The sequence below is a fragment of the Haliotis rubra genome, unplaced genomic scaffold (assembly GCF_003918875.1).
Source record: "Haliotis rubra isolate DU_JTF1 unplaced genomic scaffold, ASM391887v1 Scf1060, whole genome shotgun sequence".
Classification (NCBI taxonomy): domain Eukaryota; kingdom Metazoa; phylum Mollusca; class Gastropoda; order Lepetellida; family Haliotidae; genus Haliotis; species Haliotis rubra.
Genome location: NW_025764960.1, coordinates 9,625 through 20,169, shown reverse-complemented (window position 1 = coordinate 20,169; position 10,545 = coordinate 9,625). Strand labels below are relative to the sequence as shown.

Genomic DNA, 10,545 nt, shown 5'->3' with positions numbered 1-10,545 from the left:
CATAGCTGAATCACTCAAAATAGTGATTTTTTGAAAAGTTAGGTATTCGCCACGAAAACCCACTATATTTAACAAACGCGTTATAGGCACAGCACGTTGTACTTTGACAAGTACACATTTGGAACCCGCGTGATATCTGTGCACATATCTATCCTCCAAGAGAATTACATTGCCCGTACGTAGGTTTGCAGAACAGGAACAGTCTTTGGCGATGATAAGTTTTAGCAGTGGAATATGCACGCATCAAATAAGCCGCATGATTGAATATTTTCTATATGTGGTGGGGCATGGAATCCCTATCCTTCCAAACTATAAGTCACAATTGGCAGCACATCAACATAACAAATATGGAAGCAGACATCGGTATATAGTTAAATTATATTTCTTGTGACTTTCTTCGTATGCTATTGGCTGTCGTTATATTTGTGAAATAACATTTCTTTATGCAAAGTCAGCATATTTACTCAGCGTCATTATTCAGGGATCATGCAGATATTAAGAGATAAAAGTACATGTGTGGTCAAAACGTCGCATTTTCAACTTCCAGGAAGAAGTACAGTTACATCCGGAATGTATCGTTTGATACCCACATTGACTGCACGATAGAACACCCCCGTAACAACTGCCCGTACCATGCCCACGGGTATGCATTGTGTGATAAGATCTTATTGTTATTAGTGTAACAGTCACTAAAGTGACGCTGATCATGGGTCGAACCACAGTGTTGATCCTATAGTATAATATCTGTTAAATGTGATAATGTAGTTGTCGTTAAAAGGACATGATAAAACCGATAACATCTGACAACCAATTCGCAAGTCACGGAATTTATTAGTAAGGAAACTCCTGTCAATAATTCTGAACCTTTCCAAGCGTTTGTTGTCATTTTAATCTTTCTCACAGTCCCTGAACCACATTACTTTCCCTACTGCCTTGCCCTCCCTCCAATGCTAAAGCCCTAAATGAAACAAGTCCCGATTTCCCAAGGTTCAGGGCCTGAATCTCCCAACTCACTGGGGCTCCTTTTCAGTTTAAATGGGTTTATTTGTTACTATAAAATTATATATAGGGATTACGCGTAAGTCTTTGGTCATATCCGCATAGTTTAACATTGCATAACATCTCAGATAGCATTCCGACGTTCGCCCAACGTTGGCAATGGTTGGCAACGTCGCGGTCGGATTTCATACGTTGGCCCGACATTGGCCCAACATCGGGGAATTGGCAGTACTTCAACATAACAAATATGGAAGCAGACATCGGTAGACAGAGTAGAAAATATTCATGAGAAATTTTGTAAACTATCTATTGGTATAATATAAATACACCAAATATCCGTAAAAGTGGTTTGGCAAGAACATCTGTTAAATTATTTCATTATTCTAGATTTTGGTTAAGACTAATATCACAAGAATGTAATACAGTATTGAGTGAAGCATACCTCTTCCAATATGAAAAAGCAAACAATGGTGGTGTTTGCTGGGCTTGTAATGTAAAAAGCATTGCTGTTTTCTTATGGACGTGGGTACAGCAAGGTGATGTATGTGTTGATTTATTCCTACACCATTTCATGTTTCATGTTAAAGCAGTGCCGGGGCGGTGGGGTGCCTAATGGTTAAAGCGCCCGCTCTTTACGCCGAAAACCCGGGTTCGAGTCTCCACTGTGGGTACAATGTGTGAAGCCGATTTCTGGTGTCCCCTGCCGTGGTATTGCTGGAATACTGCAAAAAGCGGCGTAAAACTAAACTCACTCACTCACTAGAACATCGCCTTTAAACATGACAGAGTAGTACCTTTATCACGAAACATTTACCTTATTTGAAGCAGAGAAGAAACAGTAAGTACCAGAAACATGAGAAACATACATGCAGGTAAATCAAAATATACTGATGAAAAGCCTACCATCAGCTATTTTCTTATGCTTCTTCTGAAGTCGTCCGTCTTTAAGATTTAACGTAAACAGTCCACCAGTTTCCTCTGGCAGTGATAAAGAATATTTTCGGAGTAGTCTATGGCGACATGGACGCCTTTAAACCAACAAACGAGCTACCACCTGTCGGACCGAGGAACACTTTTATATTCGACGTCGATTTTCTCACGGTGGTAGTTACAGTCAGAAGACTTTGTTTCCCAAAAACGTCTGATGGGAATAAAAACTGATTGAATACAAACAACCATGAATATAACGATAGCTCTTTGAGTCTTTAAGAATGGTATGCATGGATAACTTGATCTGTCATTGCATGTCCCTTTTGGAATAGGAGTCCCCTTTTGAAAATCTGTCACCCTGTTCATTCTGGACCATGGGGGAAACATTAAATCTATTTTTTGTGACTTCGTTCGTATGCATTTGGCTGTCGTTATATTTGTGAATTAATATTACTGTATGCAAAGTCAGCATATTTACTCAGTGTCATTATTGAGGGGTCATGCAGATATTAAGAGATACAAGTATTGAGAATAAGAACTGACCGAATACTAGAACCAACAATCTATATTTCTTGTGACTTTCTTCGTATGCATTTGGCTGTCGTTATTTGTGAAATAACATTTCTTTATGCAAAGTCAGCATATTTACTCAGCGTCATTATTCAGGGATCATGCAGATATTAAGAGATAAAAGTACATGTGTGGTCAAAACGTCGCATTTTCAACTTCCAGGATGAAGTACAGTTACATCCGGAATGTACCGTTTGATACCCACATTGACTGCACGATAGAACACCCCCGTAACAACTGCCCGTACCATGCCCACGGGTATGCATTGTGTGATAAGATCTTATTGTTATTAGTGTAACAGTCACTAAAGTGACGCTGATCATGAGTCGAACCACAGTGTTGATCCTAAAGTATAATATCTGTTAAATGTGATAATGTAGTTGTCGTTAAAAGGACATGATAAAACCGATAACATCTGACAACGGAAGTCACGGAATGTATTATTAAGGAAATTCCTGTCAATAATTTTGAACCTTTCCAAGCGTTTGTTGTCATTTTAATCTTTTTCACAGTCCCTGAACCACATTACTTTCCCTACTGCCTAGACCTCCCTCCAATGCTAAAGCCCTAAATGAAGCAAGTCCCGATTTCCCAAGGTTCAGGGCCTGAATCTCCCAGCTCACTGGGGCTCCTTTTCAGTTTAAATGGGTTTATTTGTTACCATAAAATTATGTATAGGGATTACACGTAAGTCTATTGTCATATCCGCATACTTTAACATTGTATAATGTCCCAGACAGCATTCCGACGTTCGCCCAACGCCCGGATTTCATACGTTGGCCCAACATCAGGGAAGCCTCGCGGATATTTTATTAAAGGGACGCTACTCCAAACTGTTAGCTTTTCCCAGAGGGCGCTCACATTCTTCGAGCAGACGACGCGACATGATCACAAGCTTGGCCATCGGAGTACAGGTTTCCTCGAATATATAGCGGTAAGTGTTTCATTTTGTTTTTATTATGTTCAACTCTATTTCCGAACTGTGCCCACCGAAAAACAGTCATGGTTCATTCAGAAATGCCACCGTGAATGATTATTTACTTGAAAATGAAAACATGTCATGACTGTTAAATGACCGCATCGCGGTTCTCTGCTAAGGAAATTCATGACTGAAGCCCAATAAGTACATGTATGTGATCACACTGGTGGCTTTGAAAATGAAGCATTCCAGCATCAAACGAAAATCGAGCTTGTCAGTATCAATTAGTTGGTTGTGATCTAGAGTGCATATAAGTTTAAAGTTACAAGTCGGCGAGTGACCCTCGCCTGCTCGCTGTATCGCGCGTAAATACGCTGTAATGTGGATCAAACTTTTAAATACAGTCCGGAGATCACGAGCCGTCCATCCACCTACATGACCACCGAATGATCCCGTATGTGGCATTTGTTATATGATGGTTGATTGTGGCAACGGTAAAAAATATTACAGTTACAGTACCAGTCATCCATGTACTCGACGTGCGGAGCTTCACTGGTGTAAGCGAATCGCGAGTTCAGTTTTCGATCACTGTCTGGGCGTGTACAGACTCGTGCCGGTTATATTCGGACACTTCACGTAATTTCCATAGGCTAACATGTTATTTCAGTGCAGCATAAATAATTTTCATGAAGTGAGTTTAGGATGGATCTTTGTAAAATTTGACACTCAGACAGGCAAATGTGAAATAAGCTTGGCTCTGCCCACATAATTTTAGTTCAATTTTCCGACCACTATTTAAATAATTGTTGCCATTCGATACATAAGCAGCAGAAATTATGTGATCGTAGGTAAGATTATTCCTCACGAATGTGCAAAATTTGACTAGCATCTTACAAAAATTAAATCAATGAAAATTTTTTATGCTAAACTGAATTAACATGTATGTCTATGGAAACAAAGTCGCATCAGTATGCAAACACATACATACATGTAGTTGATACGACTACATTGTTTTTTCGACTTTTCTGATATCATCTAAGCTATGCTATTTTACAAATTTCCCCAACATCTGAATAACTACAAAACATTTTTTTATTTTGCATTTATTCTATATTTGAATTACCAGTTTTAATAGAATGTAAGATACAATAGTAAGGTAAATTTACTGCTTTACAGTAATCACCATATCTACTTAAACTGACACTAGCTACATCATTCTTTTCAGAAATGGGGTTAATCTATATTGGTTAAAGTAAAAAAGTGACAGCTTGTGGTTTCTGTGCAGGTGATGTTTACAGCTTGTGGCAACATATTCACGTGAAGAACAGAACATGAAGGAGTGGTGATTCCAACTGCTGTACCCATACAAAAGGTATGTACAATGCAAACAAAAAGGAAACATCTTCCAGGATGAAAATGTCTAAATAAAAACTTAAGTTTAAAACTTGATATATCCAAATCATTTAAGTACTTTTCTCCTGTGATTCAATGACACCAGATATCCATTGAAGTTTTAAAAAGTAGCCAAAGTTTGTTTACATCACTAATAGATGTCTTGTGAAGTCATTAGATGTTTATGTGATTTATTTTTATTCAGAGGCCAAGGCATAAGCACAGACCTTGTATACAGATGAAGATCTCCTGTGAATATTTCTTTCTCCTCCTCATCTGATAACTGAAAATATAAGGATGCCCTGCCACTAAGTCCAAGTCCTGATTTGTAATTTAAGAGATAAATTAAGGTCATCTAAACCAGAATTATCTTTTGTTCATTTTGTTGCTGTCATCATCAAACTTTTAACTGATCAAGAAAATGGATTGTGGGGCATCAGATGCAGAGACTATTTTGCTGCTCTCACTCTTGCCCTAGGTGTTAAATGTCTGGGGTAAGATCAAGAAAAATTCAATTTTTCAAATCATTGTGTTGGGATTTTTTCCAGGGCTTGTTGCCTAATGGTTATCTATTTAAAAATCAACTATTTTTTAATATCGTTTGTGATATATATAGACTTGAAGGTTGTTTTGAAATATGCATAATATTTTAACTAATTGTATTCAGAAACACTTTAAATTTTTCTTGAGCCTACATAAAGCTGTCCAGTGGTGTCCAGCAATGACAGAGAGAGTGAATTCACCTTGAAGAATGTATTGCTTGCTATGTGATAGTATTGCGAGATTTGTACAAACATTTCAGGGTAGGTAAGAGGTATTGAGGAATGAAACAGACGTTGATCCAACGTTGGGCCAACGTTTGTTTGCCAATGTTGGGCCAACGTTCAAAGAAACTGGAACGATTTCAACAAAGGTTACGAGTTGTTTCATGAACTAGACATTCAGCTGGCACTGGAGTTGAAGTTCAGGCCAACGTTGGCTGTACCAACGTTGGAGAAGAGATGTTGGGCCAACGTAAGTGGTGACGTTGGGGCAACGCATCGATCTACGCATCGATCTACGCAGCTGGGATGCGACTGCATTTGTCAATCAAGTCAGCGCACCTGACCAGCCGTTCCCGTTAGTCGCTTCTTACGACAAGCATGGGTTGTTGAAGACCAGAAAGTAGACCGCCATACGCCTTTGTTAACTGCTGAACAGATAATGTTATCACAATTACAGTCAATCCTTCTCATTACGTAACCATGTCCAGCCAACCATGTTGCTTAAACATTGTTTGGACTTTGACGTAAAGTACAGTCACGCTGTGGGATTATCTTTTGGTGTGTACTATATCTGGTACAGAAACCTGTTATGACGAGAGTGGCGGTAGGCTCATGAACTTATGATCATTTTAGAAAATACGATCGCAGTTTTAACGGAGACTATTGTGCCAATCCCATTCATTGCGATCAGACCCATGAAGAACAAGAGTTACACAAACATTACATTTGGGGGGTCTCAAGATATGTCTTATATATACAATTTGTATCATTAGCTATTATGCACATCTGAATAGTGTTATGACCGTTAAGGAAAAAGGAATCTATTCGTATATGTATTGCCTAGGAATATATTTGGGTTGTAGGCACCATTTTGTATCAGAGGGCGGTGGGGTAGCCCAGTGGTTAAAGCGTTGGCTCGTCACGCCGAAGACCCGGGTTCGAATCCCCACATGGGTACAATGTGTGAAACCCATTTCTGGTGTCCACCGCCGTGAAAAGCGGCGTAAAACCAAACTCACTCACTCACTCACTCTCTTGTGTCAGCATTTAACCCACAGCGTTTCTGTTGTTATAGTTCTTTATCAGTTGAGTTGTGTTGTGTTTTACGTCCCATCGGCATTATTCCAGCCATATAGTGACCAGATCATGTCTGCATTCATACAGTTGAAGCTCTTATTAATTAGTCCACTGTGACTGTGAAGTTCACTCTTGGTGAATGAGATAAGCCCTGCTGTTATGTTTTAACTCATATTTTGGTTCTTGAAATGCAAGGCGTAGTGGTTTCATCCGGATACTCAATACACTATGTTTCAGTATCCCAGTGCCTAAAGTTAACATTTCACAGTCACTGAGAAAATAGCACTGTTACTGCAACATAAGCTGTGCAAGCAATGGACAGACAGACAGAAAGACAGTTTTATTCAGTAAAAGGCCACTGGCCCATAATACAGACAGATGCATGGTCACACCTCACATACATGGTACACATAGAGCTATAAACAAGCTCTGCTCTTAATGGAGTATTACAGAAAACATTTTCTATGATGTGTTATGCAAAAATAACAATACGTGAACTATCAAAAGTACAAGAAAACATTAAAAAGAAAACACGTGTGTGATATAGTCAGTAGGTCTAAATACATTCGCATAATTGTGTTTGCATAGAATCCTAGCTGAGTTTAAAGATGAATCGGGACAGTTACACTCCAATAATTGTGATCTAGCTCGAAGAATAGATTGAAACATAACTTGTGATATTCGTATGGTGAAGCACAGCTTACGAATTGTCTTACAAGGAAACATGTTTCTTTTAACAATATATGCAGTTCCCCGGATATGACTCTCTTAAGGATAGCCAAATGCCTCGTCATCTAATTAGTAACGCGCATGAATGGATTAACGAGATTCACACTGTCCCTATCTACTATCAGATTTCAGGTTTCTAAATCTACGAAAGCTGTTTTGTAGAAAGTCGAGAAAAATCGAAGAATGAAAATGATAATAAATTATTCAAATGAATAATAGTCCTGGCTTTTACACAGGTATACATTGATTTTAACATATCATCATCTTTAAAATGCTTGTATCCTGCATGGCGACTTATTCAGTTCTAGCAGATTGTGAATGACTATTACATTTCAGTGTAAACACAATGTAGGACTACAAACTATGTGCCCGCCTTATGTTTAAAACAGAATCTACTTTGGAATTGACTATGATATTATGGGGATGGCGGATGTCGTGGCTTGGATTATTTGTATGTTGATGGAAACACACTCATATGGATAACATCCTCAAACAGTCATATTTGCTAAAAATGCAACTCTACAATCATTACATTATGTACGTAATTTAACATACACTAAACGCCAAAAGAAACGCTACCCACCTTCCTTAATGACGGGGGTACCTATCTTCAGCTGGCGTTGTGATGCGTGGACGTCCACTTCTTGGTCTGTCTACGGGACCCCAGTCTGTCTGAAGCCCTGAATAAGACTTATAACAGTGATACGATGGCATCCGAGGGCGTTGGCAACAACATTGTATGTCGACTCCATTTGCACCATTACAATGGCTCTTTCTCTCTCTTCAGCTGTTAATCGTGGCATATTTCTCGTACTTGTGTATCATATCATGCATTCTAGGCTCTCTTTATACCCTAGAGAATCATTTACATGTGAAATGGATGCAAATACTGCTTGAATATTGCTGCGTTTTGGCGATTGATATTGCTATGTGTAAACAGAAAATGGAAAAATGTTACTTTGCAAGCAAAAATGTTAACAAAGATAATTTCAGAAGTTTCCAAACACTTCAGACACGTTCTACTTGTTTTCACTAATTGAAATCAGCAGAAAATGTTTAAAAAAAACTGAAATCATAGGAATGATTATCTGACAATTTTACACACTCTACTACAGTTGTTTCTTGTTTTAATAGTTGAAAAATGGTATCTTTAAATGCATTATCTTTGCTTCAAAGAACATTTTTATTTCAACCTTTCTTTTGGCCATCTAAGTCACTCTTATTGGTTTATTTCTGCATGGACGAAAATAGAACAATTTAACTCTTCTGAAAAAGATGCATTTCACCTAAATATGAATGCATTTGAGAAATATTTTTGTGATTTGCAGAAAGCTGTGTTGATCAGCTTTCTTGTAAACTAATACCTTCTAACATATCTTTGATAGTTTTTAAGTAATTCGTAAATGTAGGAGGGTAACGTTTCTGTTGGCGTTTAGTGTACACGTGTTGTGGAGCGTACCCACACGTTAAGCTTTGTTTAGTCACATCAACATTATACTTATATCACTATACTCTCTGTAAGCCTTTGTTTGGTTTAAACCTTGTCCGTGAAGTCTGTGTAGCATACTCAGCCTACAGAGGAAATATGAAATGTCAATGAGCTGTACACATGTTTTGCGGGTGTGTCGACACCGGTTCTTTCAGCTGAATAGTAAAATAGAAAATTTGTTGCCACAACTTTCTGATGAGGAAAGGGCGAATGCAAGTTACACTATTTGTCGTGTCCACGTGCCAGACATGTCAAGCTTGGCAAAATATGCCTAGCTAAACAGATTATGTCCATGAGAATTGCCATCCTGTACAGATTGTTGGTCGTTCACCTGCCTTTAAAAGCGGACAGAGAGCCGGTAGATAGCGGGAAGAGCGCGGTTAGACCTGCAGAAAGGCAAGCCAGTGACAAGGAGGGACGTACACTGGCCACCAAATCCAACCATATTCTGCACATGTATCAGCCTTACTTCGCTTCCTTCCCGAGGTAGCCTCTGTCGGACTCTGTTAAATGTGTGTAAACCGTCTGTCGGACTCTGTAAGCTGTGTGTAAACTGTTCGCCCTGCCTCTATCTGTATAAGGACTATCTCTTTGGTTGACAGCGATATAAAGAACCTATACCGAAACGTCGCACCATCAAATAAGAAGTTGTCATCCATAAAGTATCTTACCTTTCTTATGATGATTAGGACGATCACTCACGGTTTTGTCGAAATCTATACGAACGAATTTTCAACTATATTAAATAAAGCAGATAAACAAGTACATGTCCAGATAAATGATGAACACATTTTATGTGTGGTAAGTGTAACAACATGACTAATGCATGATACCAATCTGATGTTGGGTGTGGCACGATTCAGTTCACAACAAGCATGGTTAAACATGGTTGGAACCAAATGTGGCTTATATAATGTTGGTAATTTATTTACTTGTCATATTGACCTCAGTCGGTTTAACCACGAATGTCTGCTGAAAACAGATCAAGACGAACCTCCTGTGTGTATGCCTTGTTGTGAAAGGCTCACCATCAAGCATGTTTTGTTTGACTGTGTGTGGAGGCCTAACATGACTGTGTGTGGAGGTCAAGCAGGACTGTGTGTGGAGGCCAAGCAGGACTGTGTGTGGATGCCTAACATAAGTATCTGTGAAGGCCAAGCTGGACTGTTTGTGGAGGTCCAAAAGGGCTGTGTTTGGCGATCTAACATGACTGTCTGTTGAGGCCTAACATGTCTCTGTGTTGAGGCTTAACAGAGCCTTGTGTCTAGCGTTTGTATGTAACGGGGATGTGTGTAGTGGTCTGACGAGCTTTTTTTCGGAGGGCTGTCTTGGCTGTGCCAGAAAGTCTACCGAGGTTGTATGTGGATGCCTAAAGGGCTACGTGAGAATGTATAACGAGGCTGTATGTTTAGGACTAAAGCGTATGTACGGTCAGGTTCATCAGGTGTGCGTGTTGGTCTAAAAGGGGTTTGTATGGTTGCAGGAGATGCAGTAGTTATCGATATTGTCGGTAAAACAACTCACGGTTTCATCTTGTAAACGTGAGATGAATACTGATTGAATAAGTGAGAGGTAATTATATCATATCGTTATGTACTGCATGCATACATGTGGCTGCGAGAAAATGTTTTGTTTTTTTTTGTTTTTATTTCCACTTTTTGTTACATTTCAATCCA

At 39.0% G+C, this 10,545-nt stretch overlaps 1 long non-coding RNA gene across 1 annotated transcript; it reads left to right on the top strand.

Moving 5' to 3' along the window:
• Window positions 1–3,281: 3,281 nt before the first annotated feature.
• Window positions 3,282–5,280, top strand: LOC124278230. The gene is made up of 3 exons (XR_006899032.1): window positions 3,282–3,433; window positions 4,704–4,790; window positions 5,016–5,280. It is a non-coding gene; the product is annotated as an uncharacterized LOC124278230 (long non-coding RNA).
• Window positions 5,281–10,545: the final 5,265 nt, after the last annotated feature.